The 21,317-nt window shown below is 56.4% G+C and overlaps 1 protein-coding gene across 4 annotated transcripts in view; it reads right to left on the bottom strand.

Moving 5' to 3' along the window:
* Positions 1-642: 642 nt before the first annotated feature.
* The window catches only part of STK35 (serine/threonine kinase 35), a 44,483-nt gene continuing 23,808 nt past the window's right edge, over positions 643-21,317 (bottom strand). The window contains exons 4-6 of one of the 4 annotated variants that reach the window (XR_006200518.1): positions 5,305-5,414; positions 5,117-5,173; positions 644-4,910 (exon numbers count right to left, since the gene is read on the bottom strand). The gene's annotated coding sequence lies outside the window, so the exon portion shown is untranslated. Of the gene's footprint in view, positions 5,415-21,317 lie in introns of all 4 variants that reach the window. The other 3 variants (XR_006200517.1, XR_006200516.1, XM_042931423.1) reach the window with 3 other exon arrangements.

Below are 21,317 nucleotides of genomic sequence, written 5' to 3'. Positions count from 1 at the left end.
AGATCATGACCTGGGCGGAAGTCGGACGCTCAACCGACTGAGCCACCCAGGCGCCCCGAAGCACCTGGCTTTTCATTAACGCCAGTCCCGTGGAATTAACTGGCTGCTGTTGGCCAGGCAAAGGGAGAGCGGCTCTATGGCCAACCAGTGCGGCCTAGCTCGGAGAGAGCCCTCTGCTCTCCGGACACGTGTGGTACCCCCTCAGCTTGCAGAGGTGTTCTGTGCTCCTCTGTCATCACACCTCCCCCCCCACCCCCCCCCCAGAGCTTTTCAAGGACAGTCCCCCGTCCCCTTCCCCCTGCAAGACCCTCCTTATCTCTACATTAAAAAATCCTGAGGGCCGGAGTACCTGGGTGGCTCAGTCGGTTCAGCGTCTGACTTCGGCTCAGGAGTTCGAGCCCCACACCGGGCTCTGTGCTGACAGCTCAGAGCCTGAAGCTTGCTTCGGATTCTGTCTCCCCCTCTCTCTGCCCCTCCCCTGCTCACGCTCAGTCTCTCTCCCGCTCTCTCAAAAAAAAAAAAAAAAAAAAAAAAAAAAAAAAAAACATTAAAAAAAAAAGGAAATCCCGAGGACAGAACTTTGTAGAAGCAGTGTTGGGGGCTGGAAGGGCGTTTGAGTGCCTGGTAACACTGGCCGAGGCCCTGGAATCCCCTGGAACCCCTGTGGCGGGGTCTTCTTTCTTGTCTGGTGCTCTGCCCCGCCCCCCACACCCACCCCGACCCCGGGCCCGGGGAGCCACCGCACGGGCTGGCCTCTCCCTCTCCCAAACAGGTGGCAACGAAACCACAAAGCACTCGTTTCCAAATCACGTATGGCTTCTTTGACCCCATCAAATAACTTTATTCACACAAACGTCCCTTAATTTACAAAGCCTCAGTCATTCATACACATTAGGGGGATCCACAGTGTTCAAGGAACTTAAATATAATGTATCATACCAACCCGAGTAAACCAAGTACAAAAAATAGTCATATAAAGTTGTTCACACGTAGGTCCTAGATTACCAGCTTCTGTGCAAAACAAGAAAATAAAGAAAAATAGATTTATCAACTAGTATTCGAAGCTAACTTTGTGCCTGGGCTACTTCGTGCCTCCCGCACCCCCAAATGAATGTGAAATCGCCCGCAAATGCTCCCCTGCTCTGCTGAAAGAGGTCCCTGGGGCACGAAGGATTTCTTTACAATGTTCCTGAACATTCCTTTCCTCTTGTGGCCTCTCGCGGAAAGTGGGGACCCCCTCCCCCCCGGGGCAACCAACGGCAGCTGGATTCACTTCTCCACGGGTGGCCGTGGAGGCAACCCTCATGTGGCAGCTGGATTCACTTCTCCACGGGTGGCCGTGGAGGCAACCCTCATGTCTCACCTCCTGCTTTCCCTTCTGAGGGCATCGCTCTAGACAGGAGTCGAGTCCCTGCCCACCAAGCCCGGCAGGCAGGAGCAGAGACCGGCCCAGCGTCCCAAAGGCCTGGCCTCAGCCCCAAGCTTGGCTGTGGTCAGGCTGCCGGTTCCTAAGTGACTCCAGCAGTGCTGTGTCTGTCTGGGGGCCACCGGACAGGCCATAGAAGGGGAGAGGGGTTGGGGGAAAGCAATCGCCCAGGAGCCCCCGGATGTGTTTCGGGGGGAAGGGGTGGGGGGCGCGAGCAGGATCGAAGGTGAGAGGCGCACTTCGGGGGCAGGGCCGGAAGCCCAGGCAGCAAGGGGCAAGCTGAGGGCAGAGAGTTGGGGGGTCCCCTCCTTACGGGGTAGAGGCCCAACTCCTGCGGTCCCAAGTTTCCACAAGAGACTCTGAGGCTGAAACCCAGACATCCGTCCTATTAAGATCCGTCTTCTAAAAAGGTGAACTGCGACAGCATAAGAAAGAACGTTCCTACCACGCCAGCTCTACCCTTTCTTAGAAAGACTCAAGCAAAAAATAACCTAACACTGGTTTTCTAGGAGCCAGCTGATATGTCAAGGAGCAGAGAACCTTGGAGGAAGGGAATGGTCGAGGCGGGGAATGTCCAGAGGGCAAGAAGGCTGCGAGGAAGGTGGTGAGTGGGTAGTCTTAGCACCGCGGGGTCAGGGTGCGCGCCCGGCCGTCTCTGCCCTCATTTGCTCTGGGACCACCCCTGGCAGTGCCGTAAAGGAGGCCAGGCCCCGTCGGGAGGCAGATCTCCGCCAGCGTTGGGCACGTTTCTCCTCCAGTTGTAAACAGGGTATTTCTCAAGTAAACATTGAACACACTTCCTCGGGAGGGCAGCCGTCGGGGGCAAGCCACGTCCAGGTGGGAGGAAAGAATTCCCACCCTCCTGTCCTGATGCCTCTGGGAAGAGAAGAGGCTAAGGCCCGGTCCTCAGTCCCCGGTGCCCAGAAACGGGTCAGGCGGAGCCGGTCTTGAGCAAACAGATGGCAGCATCCTCCTGGCTAGAGGTAAGAGGGAGGGGACCTGCTGGGGGGGTGAGAGCCAGAGTCCAGTCGGTGGTTCTTTTGTCCTCAGCTAAAGGACACCCTATGCCGAACACCCTATGCCTGGCCGCAACCCTCGGGGTGGGATGGGGCGAGGGGGCAGGGGGACCCTTCCTTCGTGGCTCTCTGTGGGCAGGAATGAGAGTGTGACAGACGGGCACGACACGGACACGACACGGACACGGACAGGGAGAGGGATGCCGCGGGCTTCAGGCGGAGCCAGCAGGTCTGGTCAAGGGAGGGCAGTGGGATAAGGCACTATGATCTGTCTTGCTGAGTCCTCGAGCCGAGGGGGGAACTGAGCCCAACACCCACAGGGCTCAGGCCCAGAAGCTCCGTCCTCCGGGCTAACCTTTTCACAGATCCAAGAAGAGAATGACTGCTATTTTAAGGTCTGGAAACTCCTAGAACTTGGACGGGCCTTCCGAAGGCGGTGGCATGGAGAATGAGGTGCCCCTGAGCTGCTGCGCAGGTGGAGAGGATGAAAAGGCAGGAAGCTGACGGGTGGGGGAGGGGGGAAGGTGGCCGAGGAAGAGGATGGGGCTCCTCGGGTCCAACCCTAAGCTGGTCCACTGGCCGCGGGCAGAGCCGGCGCTCTCTTCGGGGTGGAGAGGCAGGCACTTGGGGCTAAGGAGCGGGCCATCCTGAGCCAGGGAAGGAGGCCCCGCCACCAAGCAAGGATCAGCTGAGTTCTGCGAGGGAAGGGCACGCAGAAGCCGGCTATCCCTACCAGGCCACCTGCCTCGTCCAAGGGCACAGACACCCTGGGACCTATAGGGGCTACTCTGATGCCAAGAGAAGTAACAAAGGGGGACCGCGGCAGCTCCAAGACCTCGCCCAGATGGAGGGAAGGGACCTGGGGAGAGAGGGGGAGAAGTCGAGCAAAAGGTAAATACCTTGTTAGGCCTGAGCCTTCACCAGGGACTTGAGGGCAGGGGCCGCAGGCAGGGAGGGCTGGGGTCGAGTTCAGGGACTGTTTTTCCCATCCGTTCACATACAGAGACAGCAGCTCCCCGAGGGGAAGTGGGGGCCAGGCGACAGGCAGAGAAGGGGAGTGTGCTGTAATTAGGGACACTGCGCTGCCCAACCCCGAGGCACCCGAGGAGACAGGAGGCAGGTGGGCACAACGGGTATCACCAGGAAGGGAAGGGCCCAGCTCGCACCTGCAGCCCTGCTCCCAGCTGCCAACCACCTGCTGGGGGGGGGGGGTGGTGGGGAGCAGTAGGAAATGTGTTGCGGGGTTGCAGTCTGGGGGGTGGTGTCGTGTGGGTCTCTCCCAAACTCCCGGGGCCAAAGGACGGCTGCTTTGGGGTCGGGGGGGGGGGGAAACCCCCACCTTGGTCACACACCAACCCGAATGCCCTCCAACTACCTCCCCTATCGATCCTATGCTGGTTTAGAGAGAACAGAAAACAAACGTGACACAATTCCTTTCCCCTTCCCCCAACACCCTTTCCTGCTTGGCCGTTAGGGGGTGAAAAGCCTCTGAAGTGGCTCCAGCAGCTTCTGGGTGACAGGGACCACACGAGGCCAGTCCCCGTGCCCCTGCCAGGGTTCAGAAGCCCAAGAGGAGGGAGCTGCGAGAGCACTGCCAGAGAGCATGGACGGCCGGACAGACCACAGCCCGAGCAGACACTGGTGGTGAGGTCCACGGGGTGGCACTGGGGAAGCCTTAAGGTGGCAGGTCACAAACGGGCACCTGACAGCTGCAGGGGGTCTACCCCGTCCCCTTCTCTGCTCTCGGCAGGTCCCTTCTTTCCTCACCAGACACGCTTACGCTGAGTGGGGACCTAACAGTAAGTCCCTAGGGGTGAGGAAGACGGCACCTGACCCTGTCTCCGGCCGTGATACCACAGGCCCACACGCGGGGCACACCCTTCACGGGGAGAGGACAGTGGCAGGCAGTTCAGGACACCCTGTTCTTATGGCAATGGTCACAACGGGATCTCAGGGACTCAGGCAGTCTCTGTGACAACGGGGACGTTTGGCGGGCACATGTGGGAAGGGGACGATCCAGGAGGCAGGAGGTGACGGGCGCTGACCTCACAGGAGTGACAGCTGCCTGCGGAAGACCCGGCCGTGTCCCAGGTAGAGGTTTGGCACAATAGTTTTTTCCTGGGGCGGGGGGGGCGGGGGATCTTCCTCAGGGAGGGAGACCCGATAACAGAAAGGTAGGCTTGTCGAGCTGGGCGGGGCTGACACTCAACCACTAGGAAGCTGGGGGAGGGAGGAGAGGGGGAGAGTCACCTCCATCCCCCCGCCTGCCCCCGCCGCCCGCGAACTCCCACCACTGCGTGTCCTGGCGTGGCCCAGAGTTTCCAGAAGCCGAAAGAGAACAAACCCGCAGTTTGGACTTTCTTGAGTTCTCCTGCCCAAACCCTGTCTTCCTCTTCCAGGTGGTTCTTCGCCTCTGATCATTTCTAAGGCCCGAGGGCGAGCGAGGAGCAGCACGGCAGTGCCCGCGTCTGGTGGGGGACACGGAAGGACAGCCAGCAGGCTGCCTCCTGTCTTCATGCCCCCGTGGTGGGACCGACCCCCCGCCCCGCTCTGGGGAAGTGAGGTGTTGGAAGCAGAACCGGGGGATGGGTAAAACCAAGAAGACAGAGGGAAAATAAAGGAACAAAACAAAATAGCTCCCTAACCCCTTATAAAAATTAAAAATGAAATTTACACATATGCTTTGTCCGTGTCGTTTCTCCACAGCATTAGTTTCTTGCTCTTCTGAAGTCTTAATCGTTTAAATTAAAAAAAAAAAGAAAAAAAGAAAAAAAAAAAAAGGACAAAAAATGAAATAAGATTAAAAAAAAAAAAATGAAGCGAAACTAAAAGGAGGGGGGAAATCCCAAACAAAAGCTTCACATTGTCGGAGATCCAGCTGTTGGGAGATCGCCAACCGACCAAGCCGTCACCTGCATGTTCTGCCGTCCTCTGTGTGAGACGTGATGAGACTGTGGGTCCCGAGGATCAACCTGGAGGACAGAAGGCAGGGGATGAGTGGACACAAGGCTGGGGATTTAGGCTCCAGCATCCGACCACAGGACGGCAGGACCTGTCATGTGCTGGGGGCCGGGGAGGTTCCTACATTCTCCCCCTGCTAGGGAGTAAATCTAGTTATGCTATAACCACCCTGCTGTAGGGACACATTATTCTTTCTTTCTAATTTTTTTTTAAATGTTTATTTATTTTTGAGATCGAGAACAAGTGGGGGAGGGGCAGAGACGGGGAGACACAGAATCCGAAGCAGGCTCCAGGCTCTGAGCTGTCAGCACAGAACCCCCACGCAGGGCTCGAACTCGTCAACCGCGAGATCATGACCTGAGCCCGAGTCAGACGCTCAACCCGCTGAGCCACGCTGGCACCCCGAGACACATTATTCTTTCTCACAGAGGGAAACTGAGGCACAGGTTAAATTACATGAGTGACATCACGCACTGACCAAGGGGCAGGCCCTGGCCGGGAATCCAGGCTTGTGGGCTGCAGCTACAAATCCGATCACGAACTCCTTCCCTATGCTATTAGGAAGAGTTGCCACGGGACCCCAGCTGTCCGTCCCTGCAGGCCCTGGCCCACTGTCCTCCTCGTCCTGACTGTGCCTCGTGGCCATGCTCTCGAGTTGACTTACCCTATCTCACAGACAAGTGAGGTCCTGTATGAGGTCTGAGAACCTGTAGCCGAAGCTCTCAGGTCTCCGGAGGATACAGCATCCCATAGCCACGGACGAACAGGGGTGACTCAGGGCCGTGGTTTAAGAATGAGGTTCTGGAGCCAGAACCTGCAGTGGTGAACAGGTCCTGCCACTTGACCATGGGGTAGATTTACGTCCTCCGCCCTGTGGTCCCATCGCCTGTACCAAATCGCAGGCTATGATGAGGACCAAATGAACGAATACATGTGACGTTAGAAACAGTGCCTGGGGTGCCTGGGTGGCTCAGTCGGTTGAGCGTCCGACTTCGGCTCAGGTCATGATCTTGCGGTTTGTGAGTTCGGGCCCCGCGTCGGGCTCTGTGCTGACAGCTCAGAGCCCGGAGCCTGCTTCGGGTTCTGTCTCTCCCTCTCTCTCTGCGTTCCCCACCCCCCGCCCCACCATCTCTCTCTCCTTCAAAAATAAATAAACATTAAAAAAAAAAAAAAGAAAGAAAGAAACTGTGCCTGGCCCTATTATGATTAGCTGTTGTTTGGGAACGGCCTTGGTGCCAGGTCTCGGGAGCAAAACCAGCCACCAGCCTTTCAGGGACCTGTTTTCTTGGAGGCTGAGAACACAAGAGCCTACGGAGATTAGCCTTGGCCAGCCCCTGGCTCCAGCCCGGCTGTCCCCGTCTGAGCTAAGCAGAACCCCGTCCTAGGCAGGCCGGGCACCCAGGGCAGCAACGCTCCATCTGTGTGGCACACGGCCTCATCTCGGGGTTTTGGAGTGCCTGCTCTCACCCTGAACAACTGAATCACACAAGTCTTCCATGGCACACTTGAAATCCCTCCAAATCCGCCCCGCCCCCCCCCAAGGGCCTCACTGTTGGATACGCTCTGTCCGGCCTGAAAGGTCTGCCCTCCCCGCCCAGGGCCCTGCCCACCATCTCTCGCTGCCCGTGCAGCCCGACCACACAGGCCTGTCGTCCTCAGGTCCCAGGGAGATGCCTGGCTAGTCCTCACGAGAGGCCGTGGGGTCCAGCAGTTTTAGACAATTTGCTTCCTGTCAGCCTGTTTCCTCCTGGGCGAAATGGGGGTGGGGGGGTGCTTCTTTAAGGTCTGACTTGAATAAATGACTGTAAACTACCTTGCCCATGGTGGGAACTGACTTACTCTGCGAACCTGTCCTCCCCTCGTTGCTGGCCAGAAATCGCTAATGTGTGAGATCTGAGCAGGTTGTAGTCCTGTGACCACCAGAACTGCTCCTAGCTATGGGTGAGGGGAGCAGGGGAGTCCCTGCTGGAGAAGTGCACGGGCGCCTTCTGGAAAGCCATCTGGCCATGTGTTCTCAGAGCTTCAGATGGGTGTAAGACCTCTAGACCCCAAAATTCCACTTCTAGACCTAGTTTAACGGATCATCTTAAAACATGAAAAGGGCTTTACGAATAAAGATGTTCACTGGAGTGTTATTTAAATTTTGATGCAACAACCCACAAATCCAAAGATAAAAGATTGAAGCCAATGATCCATCTACTCAGTGATATAATTACAGAGGAAATGAGGCTGTGTGGCGTTTTGAACATACTTCCCAGGGTTAAGAAAGAAGCAGGTTACAAAGTTCCGTGGCAGACGGTACGGCCATCACTGTGCAACAACCAAAAACCTCCAAGTGGATGGAAATTGGCACGAAATACGTCGAAACGTGGTACTTGTCACGGGTGTGTTTTCTTCTACCCTCACTTAGGAGCGAGGACACATCGCGTTTTCATGCTTTACTTTGTGATGGGAAAAATCGCGCACTCTAACAGATACGAAAAGCGGGCAGCCCCCAAGGAAGGTTGGGGAGGAGCAGCCCAAGACGCCAGACCCAGGCTCTTTTCTGGGCTCTTCCACACACAGTGCACGGCGAGAAATTGCCACATCTGTCAGGTGCGGTTAGACCGTGCAATTCCTCCTCTAGTTCAAGGTGAGGGAGGGGGCTCCCGGGGTCTGTAGATGAGTCAAGTGGGGAGTGCATTATAAAGGCACTTTTCGGAAAAGTATTTGATCTGGAAGAAAACACTGGACTTCTCAGCCCCAACTTTTTCCTCTGCTGCCTCTGCTTCCCTGCAGTTAGGTTCCCTCAATCGACAGCAACAAATCCACTGGCGGGTCTGGTATCCCAGTTTCTGACTTGGAAAAATAAAATCATCGTTAGCACACCCTGGGATGATGTAGAAGCCACCTCAAACTCTGGCTTTATTCAGCCGTGCCCGCTGCCTCCCGGCCCCATGCTTTCAAGATGAAGCAGAGCAACCAGCAGCCAGGGGGCGGGAGGGCTTGGGGGGAATCTCACCATCCAGGACATCCTAAGTCCGTGTAAAATAGGACAAGAAAAGCCCGGGAAATTGTAGGCTCGTGTGTGATCGATCTCCTAAGATACTCTTTGGGACCAGTGACGACCAGTTTCAACCCTGCCTTCCTCCCTCCCCTGGCAGGATGCAAGCTGAGGACAACCTGCTCGAAGGGATGCCCATCAGCAGAGAGGTGGCCCATGGCAGCAGCAAAGCAGTGGTCAAGGAGGCGGAGAGATTCAGAACCCGGGACTCCCTTGTACACACTGAACGAGCAGAACCAGAGTGTGCCCATGGAAGGTCAAACCAACAGCACAGCTCTCCGCAAGCGCTCCCGAGACACCAGCGTGTAATGACCGCTGTGATCACCGGGTCCCCTGCCAGGAAGCCAGGCGGACATTTCCCACCGGCTCCTCCCCCTTCCCCCTGCTTTGGCACTGGGTCTGGTCCTCCCGGTAGGAGGTCCCAGGGGGGCCTAGAGGTCAGGGTCTGCTTCTTCCCCGGGGCAGCGGTGTGGGGGGGGCGGGGAGGGCAGGGACAATGAAAGTAAGAGGGCTGTCTTCCAGGAAGAGGACCTTGGCTTTGGGTTTCTCTCCCATCTCCCATGACAGAAGGTCCTCCGACCCTCTTATGGAGCCAATGGCAGCGGCCACATCAGAACACAGGATCTGTGGTCACGAGTGGGAATGGCTCAGACCACCCAGTTCTGGGTTAAAGCAGCAGCGGACCCTCCCGGGCACCTGCTGGAACAACGAATGGGCCCCCGGGCTTCATCCTAGCAGACATCAGACCCAGCTCCCTGACTGCCCCTTCCGTTCTCAGCTTCACCCAGGGGCTGCCTCATCCCTCCCAGTGGAAAGCTTACCTCTGACCACAGAGCCCTCTTGGGAGGAGGCTGGGGCACAACGAAGAGTCGTGTGTGATTAACCTACAGATAACGTCAGCAGCACACTGAGTCGTTCGCCTCCCTGGCCATCTCATTCGGTGAGGGTGACTGCCCCATTTTAACAAGGGAACGGGCCCAGAGAGAGGCCACAGTTCACCCCCCCGCCACAGAGCTGCTGAGCAGCAGACGTGGCACCGAATCCAAACTTCCCCAGTGTCCCTGCCCGGTCTTTCCGCTCTGACGGTCCGCACTTGGTGCTCCCAGAGCTGCCTGGCCGGTGGCTTCCGACAGCCCGAGTCTGCGATGGTCCTGGGTCGGGGGGAGAGGGGCCGGTGATCCGGGAAGGCGTGTTGGCAAATCCCGCGCTTTCTTATTTCGGCTCTCGGATGAGGGCCCCTCAGCACATCCAACCTTATTTCTCTGTACTTATCTAACAGCAATCACTCACGGGGCACTAACATGCACACGCTATGGGTTTTGTAGGGATCAAGGCGGTGTTCAGCTCTCTTACACTGCTACCCGGCGTGTCCCCTCGCGGAGCCCTCAGCCAACCACCCGGTGACGCAGGACCTATCGTCACCCGGTTCCAGGGAAGCTCAGAGAACAAGGACTGCACGGCGAGGGGGGTAGGAGGGGAAAGGGTTTGCGCCTAGGTCGGCCTCCGCCCCCCCCCCCCCCCCCAGCACCTGCTCATACCATGTCACGGTCACGGGAAATCCCTTCCTGGAGCGACCGGAGCTTACGTGGAGCTTAAAACCCACGTAATCCCTTCATCTACGGACACGGTCACCCAGGAAAGGGTTCACGGACAGCCTGGCTCAGGTACCGCCGCACAGGCCTGGGGTCTAGAGCACATCACGGGATGCGGTGTTCCTCTGCCTGCAAAGCGGTTGTCTGGTCTGATCAAGGAGACCGGGGAGCAAAGTGCTCCCGTTAATGCCACCAGCAGTTTGGACAACGGAAGTGGGGGGGGGGGAGCGTGGTGGCTGCGAGGATGACGGTGCAGGATGGATGGGCTCCCACGTCCCCCCTTCCCGCCCCCCAGGACGCAGACGTGGAACACCCGGGTGACGAGGGGCCTGTCCCGTACTCCAAAGGTGCGGCCTTCCTACTCTGTTGATGTCAAAAGGTCATGTTTTGATGGAACCAGTTGGGACTGGTTGGTGATCCCCCAACTCCTATACTCCGCCTCCTCCTTTCAAACTGCACAGGGTCCTTCAAAACGCGCAGGTCTGGGAGCCGCAGGATTTAAAAGCCTCCAGGAGCCACGCCTACGTTTTAACTCCGTGTCTTCACTCAAATGCTCTGTCGGGGAAACAGCACAGGCTGAGGTGGGCGGTCCTGGGTTCAAATCCTGCCTCTGCCGCTTACCAGCCATTTTTAATCATCTGAGCCTCCTTTTTCCTTACTGGCCGATGGGGTTTACCCTTTCAGGGTCTGCCGCGAGGATTCAAGGGAACTGCCCGCCCCAGCACTCGCCACCGGGCGGGACACCGTGTTGTTAGCTGTGTTAATGGTCACTGCGGTTCTCAGACCCAACTGTACAGCTTATCCAGAGATGGGGCTTAATTCAGGAACTTTCTGCCCCATAAGTTCCATATGGAGATGTAACATGAAGGCAGCGGACGGAGTAGTGGAGGAGAGGGGGGCTCTCCAAGCACCTTCTCTGAAAGTGAGCCCCTGCCTCAAGGAGTGCCAGCGGGCAAAGGTACCCTTGGCACCCTTCAACCTGCTCAGGCCTCAAGATGGGAGTTTTAATGTTTATTTTTTGAGAGAGAGAGAGACAGACACATAGAGTGCGAGTGGGCGACGGGCAGAGAGAGAGAGGGAGACACAGAACCCGAAGCAGGCTCCGGGCTCTGAGTTGTCAGCACTGAGCCCAAAGTGGGGCTCGAACCCACAGACCGTGAGATTGGACACTTAACCGACTGAGCCACCCAGGCGCCCCTCCTCTCATCTGTTCAACAGAAAAGGAAACCATCTGGTTGGCAGGCCCATACACTAAACACAGCACAAACTCAAATTGCAGTGTTAAGAACTCAACTCTTACCCAAGTTCTCCCCGCAGTCCGGGGTGGTGGTGTCACCATGGAGTTAATGCCTCTGACACGCTACACACCATGCAAGGCCTCATCAGTAATGTTTCCTTTGCCCCCAGCGAGGGGCCACGTAGGAACCGTCTCCACTTTACAGATGGGCAAACCAAGGCTCAGGGATTCGTTTTCAACCTATCATATGCCGCGGAGGCACCAGAGGAAAGAGGACGGCAGGGTCACAGAGGGGCAGTCCCCTCCCAAGTAGGATCAGCTTCAAACCAAGTCATTCCTCACTTGTTTAATACACCAGAGCCGCTGGCTTTTCTCCTATTCAGCAATCGACATGCCCGCCCCACTTCAGCGGCCACGGCAACACCGCCTGTCCCCTCACTGGCAGAGGGACCGAGGCCAGGAGCCAAGCTTTCTGACGTACCATTTATCTAAGGCTTTGTTAGCAACCATGGGGCTCGGAGCGGGGCTGTTCCACTAGGGAAAACCTTGCCACGAGCGGCCCATGGCACAGCACACGGGCGGGGTCCTGGCATGCGTTATGGTCTCTGAGCCCCGACCCGGAGGCCCAATGGAGGTGCCAAGTTTAGAAGCAGGTGCCGAACGTGGGGAGAAGATAGATCGTTCGTGGAGCATACTGTTACAGAGTGGCAGAGGGCTGGTGCTGTGTCGAGGGTCTGGGCTTTGAGGGAGAAGATCTAAAATGGACACCCCACCTTTTCCCATTACTAGTCAGGGCCCCGGAGCCTCGGTTTTCTCAACTTACAACGTGGACGTGCCCGCCACGCAGGGTGTGCATCTGGTGGCGGCATGGGTACACGGGCATGGTGGGGGGTGCGGGAGGTCATGGATGTGCGGGGACGGCCGCGTGAGACCACACCCCAAACCAAAACCTCACGGCACCACCAGCTGAGGCAAAAATGCCTGGCAAGGCGACTTGGCTTCAAGTCAGCCCTCTCTCGAGGGGACAGCCTCCTTTCTGCTTGGGGCCTCAGCAAGTGCTGGTCTGGCTGCGTCTTCCCCTGGCCCTCGACCTGCCCCCTCGCTGTCCCGAGACCACACTCACCCTTCCAGGCCTCTTCCACATGCTTCCTCCCGGAGGCCCCAGTCCCTGCGCTCCGGCAAGCAGACCCCCACGAGCCAAGCCGTTGTGCTCCCCTCTTTCCACCGCTAACCCCAAGCTGCCTTAAAGGACAGGACCGTCCTGTGCTTCTCCTGAGCCTCTCGGGCTGCCAAGCCCAGAAGGAGTCCAATCCTGGCTGACGGACAGGAACCGGGAGTTCACACGAGGCAGTAAGAATTAATTTACAAACTTCACAGAATCATTCAGCGTGACAAGATCTCACAAGAACCAATGTGAAAATATGGTTATGAAATCCCTGCCTGTAGTTGGGGTCCCATTGAACGTCCCCCACCAAGCTGGGTCAAGAGAGATGCTCGCCCTCACCTTGGAAAACCGGGCCACTTGTCCAGGCTCCAGCAGGTGGCAAGGCAGGAGCTGGGATGCTGCCTGTGCAAGCGGGCCACACCATGCCGCCCCCACATACCTTCCGAGCTGGGTGGAGAGACCAGGCGCATGGGGATTTCCCCGACATGACATCGCCTACCCGTTACAGGACCGGGGGGCTCCCCGGCCGATTTCGGCCCTCTCCCCCATCCCCTCCCTTACTGCCCTTCTGTTCAGTCTAGAGAGGGAAGCCTGAAATCCAGGGGTGGCCACCTGGAAAATGCAACAGTGCTCAACGACGCGCCTTAGCTGGCCAGGGAGGGGGTGGCGGTGAGCCGGCCGGGGTCCTGTCGGGCAGGGCAGACACCCACACTCTACACTCAAAGCACACGGGTTGTTGCAACAGGTGGTGGCAGGGCGTAGAGGGGCAGGGCAGCCTCCCCCCTCCCGAGGAAGCAAACACCAGCTCTCCTGCAGCCAGTGGCCCACCTCTGTCTCAGAGGCCACCTGCCCTGTCTTCGGCATCCTCTTTACCCACTCATGCGTCTCCGGAGGAAGCAGCCCCAGGAATTCTGAAAGGCAAACCGTCACCCAGGCTGTAACGGGCACAAACCCAACTACAGGAATTTACTCTTGTGCTGCAATCCGCTAAGAGACACTAAGGCAAAATGCGGAAAAAATGATACAGGACCTCGCCTGGCCTTGGGAACCCGTTTCCGGTCATCTAGCTTTCCCTGCTCTTTGCCGAGGACCTCATTTCTTCCTGGGCCACCAGGGCGCTTGGGAGCAGGGCAGGGGTTCTAAATCTGGGGTCCTCGGAACTCCAAGGATGCACGGGGTCTGCAAATGCCCTGAAGCCACATGAAGTATCACAGTGCGTGTCAGTCCTGGGCCTTTTTCTGGAGGGACAGCTCCAACACTCAGATTCGGAGAAGGGCCCGCGATGCAAGGAATCTTGAGAGCCATGGGCACCTCTGCGGGCTCCCTATCTATCAGAGCAAAAACTCTAAGCAGAAAGCAATGCTGGAGGGCTTACTGGGGTTCCCCACCGCACAGGTGAGCACGACAAGCCAGGCCGGGGCTCAGGGCTGTAGGGTGCGCTGCTGGGGGGCAGGCTCCAGCTTTACGGTGCCAGAGCCCTTCCTCCAGGTGGGCTGGGGAAGATCCCCTCCCTGCAGATGTTCAAGGCAAACCACAGACTCCTCTTTTTTTAATTTTCTTAATGTTTATTTATAATTGAGAGACAGACAGAGACAGAGCACGAGCATGGGAGGGGCAGGAGAGGAGACACAGAATCCGAAGCTGGCTCCAGGCTCCGAGCTGTCAGCACAGAGCCCGATGCGGGGCTCGAACCCACCAACCGCGAGATCATGACCTGAGCCGAAAAGTCAGTCGCTTACCCGACTGAGCCACCCAGGAGCCCCAAACCTGAGACTCTTAGAGCGGACAAAGGCCGTGGGGAGGAGACAGGCTCTGTGCCGAGTCAGCTGAGCTCGATCGGTGGCCCACTTACCACAGTGAGGACACACACTGTCGCGGCAACAGCTGGCAGGGCCTGGTTTGCTGAGCGAAAGGGGAGCGGGCAGAGCTTGGAGCCAAGATGGCGAGCGGCTGCAAACAGATGGCAGCCTCATCCCCAGGGTGTCAGCCAGGTCGTCCAGGGCAGGGAGCGTTTCCGCATACGACACAGCCAGCAGGTACCACGGAAGCTTGCAGACTCCGAGCCCGGGACGGATTACAGCAGTGTTCCTGTCGTCACCGCTGTGGACTTGCTGAATAGTGTTTCAAACCTTCCCATTCGTCCAAGTGCGCGGCCCCAAAGCATGCCAGATGCCCAAAAGGAAGTATTTTAATTTTTTAAAAATATTTTATTTATTTTTGAGACAGAGAGAGACAGAGCATGAGCAGGGGAGGGGCAGAGAGAGGGAGACACAGAATCCAAAGAAGGCTCCAGGCTCTTAGCTGTCAGCACAGAACCCGACGCGGGGCTCGGACTCACAAACCACGAGATCATGACCTGAGCCGAAGTCGGACGCTCAACCGACTGAGCCACCCAGGCGCCCCCCCTCAAAAGGAAGTACTGGCAAGATCCAAGAGTCGGACATCTGGAAGGTTCTCTGGTGACCAGCAACCACAGGACCGTACCCCGCATCACCCCCACCTGGGTCCAATCTGAGGATGCAGACCCACTTAAAGCCAGTCTTCCTGGCCTTGGGAAGTCACCTCGGGAGACCTCAGGAGCCGGGGAACACCTGACCTGGTAGACAGGTACCAGCTGGCGCTCCAGATGAACTAAGGGGGAACTTTCTGTCTGCAGAAACAGCCCTGGTAATTGGCAGTCGGCTACAGGGACACCCTAACTAATTCCCCTCCTCAACTGATTAAGCGTGGGGATGAAACGATCGCTGCCAAGGGCCTCAATCGGTCCCCGAAGAGACTGAGGTGCAGCTGTGGCTGCTGTGATGAACAGACAAAGGGCTCCGGGGAGAATTCTCCTTGCTGGCCCCCTGCCAGGAGGAGATCTAAGGTGCGGGCACAGCTAAAGGGAAGAGGTGGTTCTTCCATATGGTGATGGGACAGTTGGTGGTTATAAAAGGCAAGACTCCGACGAGGTCATGCCCACAGTGGTCTGGGCAAAAGGAGACCATATGGATTTCTGGCTACAGCCACCAGGCGGAACGAGGCCCGGCGTGCCCAGGGGAACTCACTGGGGCCACTTGCTAAGGGGCCTGGCGCTCTCTCAGCGAAAAGAAGAGCCCTGCGGATCGCTAGCGGAAAGCCACGTGAAAACAAATGATTAGCCCGTACGGATTTGGCGAAAACAAACAGGCGGATCAAAGGCCAATGCACCGAGCTGTCGGTTAACCGAGCTCTCCCCGTGTGCTACGACTTGCGTCGGGCCCTTCCTGCTTCTCGTGCATGGAGTCTTTGCAACAGCGGACGGTGAACGGCCGTGTCCAACGGGTACCACTGAGCAGACGGGAAGTGGGGATCCAGAGAAGTTAGGGGGCTTGACCAAAGTCACCCAGCTAGGAAGTGGGAGGGCTGCAATTCAAACCTAGATTTATCAGCATACCAGATCCCCAAGCAGGTGCCTTCCTGGCACGAGCGTGGAAGCACTGGGCTCCCGATGGCTTTCCCGGGTGTGGCCTCATCGCCCTTCATGGGCTCAGAAAAGGGCTGTGCCGTCCTCTCGCACCTTCTGGAGGCTGGCACGGTCGGGTGTGGCATCTCCTCCCTCCCCCTGTGCGGACTGGCTCATCTGCTGAGAGTAATGCAGCCTTGTATACAACCACTGCCACCCACCCCCACCTTTTCTCCAGGGCGAAGGTCACCCTCTTTAGGTAGACATTCAAGGCTCTCGGCAACTTCACGCTATTTCGCTCTCCCACTGCACCGCTGTGTGAACCAACCCAAAGACCCGCTCTTGACACAGATTCTCAATGTTCTCATGCGGTGTCCCTTGCTGAGAACACCCGTCGGCCCTCCTTTCTTCAATGGCTACCTTAAGTCACAGGTCCCACGTGTTGCCATTACCCACTTTCTCAACCAAAAGCCAGTGCTACCTCTGCTGAGCTCCCAGGAGCACTGAGCACCGGGCCGCTAGACTTGCTAACGTGACCTGTCTTCAGAAGCGGGTGGAAAAGAGCAGGGACACCTCTAGCCCTGGAGGTGGCATTTGCTAGCCACGTGGCCAGTGGGGCAAGTCACTTCCTGTCTCTGGAGTGGAAAGGACGCCATACCCAGGACGCACGTGAGGTTTTAACAAGATAATAAATATAGTGGGAGAGTACGAAGTCTGGCCAACGGCATGTGCTCAGTAAGCGAGTGAGTGTGAGAGAGAGAGAGAGAGAGAGAGAGAGAGAGAGAGACAGAGAGACAGAGCCCCCCACCGCCTGCCCTCACGCCTTACGATAATAATAAAGACTCCAGGTTGTACCAGGCCTGTTCCTATACAGAAACAAATACAGCAAAGGCAAGGCCACCAGCTAGCTGCGAAAGCTCTCAGGAAGCATGTGTAAAGGAGTAAAGAAATGGACGGTTCCAGGGAAGGAGATGTGAACAGGTGGGGCCAGCCTCTACCCTGTGTCCCACGTGTCTTCTACCCTGTGCCCCACATGTCTTGAAAACCAAGGCGTCTGGGGACAGCTGAAGGACTGACTTTGAAGCCCCTTTCCCCGTGGCAAGTTCAGGCCATGGGGCCGCCCCGCAGCTCTTGGTTCTTGCACAGACATGCCCGAAGGCGACCGAGAGCAGAGGACTCCCCCGCACCTTCTCCCCCTGTACTCCTGTCCTTAACCCAAAATAGAAAGTAGTTCCCAGTTTACAAATTAAAGTAGCTCTCAAAATCAATTTTATAGCCAGCAATCATGGTCCTGATGTTATATAACCACACACACACACACACACACACACACACACACACACACACACACCCACCCACCCACAAAGAGCAAGATGCCAGCGCTAGAAAGCTGCTCTCTGGCAGAACCAGCAGCCTGCCCATGTGACAGGACGCTGCACAGGTTTTCAGCTCTGAAAAAGCAAAAGTAAATACAAAAAACAACAAAACACTATGTTCTTGGGACATAATTATAGCAGAGTGCATATGCAAATCAAGACAGAAGAGCCAGACACATCAGTCACCTAATGAGAAGCTGATTACAAAAGAACAGATCACAGGAAGGCACGGTGATCAAACGAGGGCTGCGAAGGCAGCCTCGGGTCTCAGGGGGGCTCTCGGGGCTCAAGAAGGTTTCCCGTGTTTAGCCCCAAATTTGGGATCCAATGGCACCCCCAAAAAGACCCAGAAAATCACATACAACTTACCAGATGCCTGTCTAGAGGAGAGAGGATGGGTTTATGGCCACACCTCCAAGATATATCTGTGTATTTTCCACCCCCCAGAGCCCCTCTCCTCCTGCAGGTTCACGGCCTCGTACATGGCTCTGACCCCCAGCCCAGAGATTCACGGAGCCACCCCTACCTTCGTCTCCCTCATTCGGTCCACCTGCAAGCCTCTGGCGATTTCCAAATGCACCTTGAATTCACTCTTCCCCATCCCATGCACCATCCACCCTAACCTGGAAACCCGACTTCCCAGTTGCCCACCCTGTCCCACCTGGGTCTGGACTTGCCCTCTCCAACCCTGAGCACAGAGCCACAGTGCTCCTGTAAACATGGAAACTGATGGTTACCGGTGCAGGGACTTAAAACCACCTCCAGAGCCTCACAGATCAGGCTCCTGTCTCCTTCACCTGCCCCTACCGATTCATTGCCCCCCTGCCTGGTAGACAGCTCATTCCTCAGGTCTCAGTTTCAATGTCACCTCCTCTACAAGACTTTCTCAGACCGCCTCGGGCAGGTCCCCTATCTTCTGCTATTTCCTCTACCCATACATGCTTGAAATCGTAGCTCTAGTTTTCCTTTAGGACCTGACCTGTCTCTCAAACCATGGTCCAAGTACCTGGACGGTGGGGACCAGATCTGAGCTGTCCCCGATATACTGCAACACCTACAGGCTATCAAGGAATTTAACGGGGGGGGGGGGGGGGGGGGGGCGCCTGGGTGGCTCAGTTGGTTGAGCGTCCGACTCTTGACTTCGACTCAGGTCATGATCTCACGGTTCGTGAGATCGAGCCCCCACATCGAGCCCATGCGCTGACAGCACGGGGCCTGCTGGGGATTCTCGCTCTCTCTGCCTCTCAAAATAAGCAAACTTAAAAGAAATTAAAGAGCCCCTCTGGGGTGTGTGTTTTCTTTTTATTGGTGGGGGCAGGTGGGAAGCACATGAACGCACACACATTCTGAGACTGCTTCTAGCTGTTACCGGTGTGGCCAAGAATTAGTATGGAAAGACAACAGAACGCAACAGCTATGGAGTGGCTAACGCATGCCTAGCATTCCTAGGCTAGCTGTATATTAATTTTCCTTTTAATCTGCATGCAAACCCTATAGGGGACGTGCTAGCAGGCCATCTTATAAATGAGGGCTCCAAGGCTCAGAGAGGTGCCGGAGGTTTAGCCAGACTGAGGTCAGGGATTAGCTTCATCTCCATGGCCCAAGCTGGGCACAGAGCAGGGGATCCATGCGCGCCTGGGGGACGAACAAGTGAAGGTTTGGAGTCAGGATTCAAAGCCACGTCTAAGCCCTACCTGCATATTGTTGCTCCCCCATTCCCTCGGTCCAGCTGCCTCTCAAATTCCCCCCCTTTCTGGAAGGGCGATCGCCTGTCCTACCACAGAGACCTCACAGGGCGCCGTATTCCCCTGGCGGTACTTGCTGGGGATCCTCCCAAGAGGCCCACTGTATTATTATGGCTCAGCAGTCTAGTCTCCCAGGGCCAGGGAAGCCCATGGAGAAGTTCAATTATTTCCTTTCTCCTCCCAGGAGCAGGTGGCTGCAGGAAATCAATCTCATCCTAAGGACACTTGCACAGAGGGAGAAACCGACAAAGAATCGGGAGTCTTGAGTCCTGGAAACTCCTCCACCTTGGAGCTCACGAGTGTGCCAGGGCTGAGGGAGCAGGAGGGGGGGGCCGCCAGCGGTCCTTCAGCTGCCCTGGTTTTCTGGATGAGGAAACCACGGCCCACAGAGAAGTGACTTGTCTGAAGTCCCAATGCTAGGTAATTATGGAAGGCAGAGACAGGATCAGGACCTGGTGGGGTCCCTCCTCCTAGTGCTTAAGCCTAAATCTAAGCTTTTTGAGGGCAAAAGGTTAAGAGGCAAGGTGCAACAGACGGCAAGGTAGGCAGGCTGTGCCATAGCCCTCTTTTGTGCGGCCCGCTCTCAATCCTGAGTGGGCATCAACTTCACCCAAAGGGCTTGCCCAATACCGCTCCCTGGCTTCCAGCTCCATGGGACCGAAGTGGGGCCAGAGATCCGCATTCTAACAAGTTCCCAGGGGATCCCGCCAGCCTCGGGACCACACTCTGAGAAGACTGGTCACTAATGCCGTGTGTGCTGGGGCGTGGGAGCTCGTGAGGGGTGGCGGGGAGGAGTGTGGCAACAGCTTGTCAATATCTTCAAGTCCACGGGATAGAATCTCGATCTATCAAGTAGGAGACTTCTTACTTATGTCATTCGCAGTTCCTGCCACTGCTGCAATGGAAGCAACCTTTCGGACCCTGGTTAAAGCCTACCCAAGGCCACGTAATCAGGCTGCAGACCCTGAAGACTCACATCTGGGTCTGCCTACGGCACCACCAGCTTACGCCCAACTCCAGGACACTCTAAGAGTGGGCGGGACGCCAGAGTTCCAGAACAGCTGTCCTACCGCCACAGGGCTTCCAAAACACTGGGCTGGAGCGAGGTGCTCTGCCGAGGTTCCTCGTGCTACACCTGGTTGGTGCCCCTGCCCTGAGCATCTGAGGGGCAGGGGAGAGGGGTGGATGTCTGGATCCCATCAGCGGGGACATCTGGATTTCAGCTTAGGCAACTGGCCTAACCTCCCAAACAATTTTTTTTTTTTTCTAGAAGGTAAAAGCCACTCTGTTGTTTGTCTGGGGTGTGGTATACTCACCCTCATTTCTGTTGCCCCATGCGAACCAAGGGTTCCTTCCAAACATTCGTCAAACCGAGTATGCAATCTGGTTACTAACAACAAATGAGTCTTTACTTGTGACTTCCAGTTCTCCTTATGTCTGCGCGAGGCTGGGCTGGGCTGCGAAGGCCCACGTACTCTGCCAAGATCTGACTGCATCGTACTTCCAGCCCAGGCCTCAGATGTGCCCTAGACCAGAGCCTTCTGGAAGGACATGTCTGAGACATGTCTGAAAAAAGCAGAAAGGAAAAAACAGCAACAACAAAACCAAAAGGGTGCTGCCCATGAGATTTCGGGGTTTCCTTTTTCCAGAAGGATGGACGTAAATGCAGAACGAGTCCACTGGAACGAGTCCATCGCTCTGACTTTCCCGTTGGAGCAGCTGGCCGATGCCAAAATCCCACATCATATACCAAAGCTGACCTGCTCTCCATCACTGCTACAGTACCGACCAGGCCTTGGAATGACGAAGAGCCAAGGTTTACCACGCGGCAGGTTACCTGCCCAGGTGCCTTCCAGGCTCCTTTTTTGCAGCCTAGAAAAATAGAGGCATTTTCATCTTCCTCACTATGCCCTATGGTGTGCCTGGGTGGCTCTAATCCATTCCTCGAGTCCCTAGACATCATTTTCTTTTACAAAGAAACAAAACACAGAAATCTGACCTGTGTATGATGCAGGCTGAGTTATAGCTTTCCCCTGGCACCTCTAACTGAAAGTGAAATTCCTTTAAAGTTGGGAAATTCATTGCAGTATTTTATGGTATTGATTTATTTTAAACTTGGCTGGCAGTTTTAAGGCCTGCCATGCCTCTGAATCCCAGAAATGCTGGAGGAGGTCTCCATTTCCTTTGATTCGGTAAGACCACAGAGGACTCACTAGTGGAAATGAAAGGAAGGGCTGCGATACTGTATGTTGCTGCCCTAGTTTATCAAGACAGCACCCTGGGCGTTCTCCCCAGGTCCTGGGTCCACAGCGCATCTCTGGTTGGGATTTCG

This window comes from Panthera leo, chromosome A3, assembly GCF_018350215.1.
Source record: "Panthera leo isolate Ple1 chromosome A3, P.leo_Ple1_pat1.1, whole genome shotgun sequence".
NCBI classification, from domain to species: Eukaryota; Metazoa; Chordata; class Mammalia; order Carnivora; family Felidae; genus Panthera; species Panthera leo.
The sequence above is the reverse complement of the archived record's forward strand: the minus strand, read 5'-3'. Positions and strand labels throughout refer to the sequence as shown.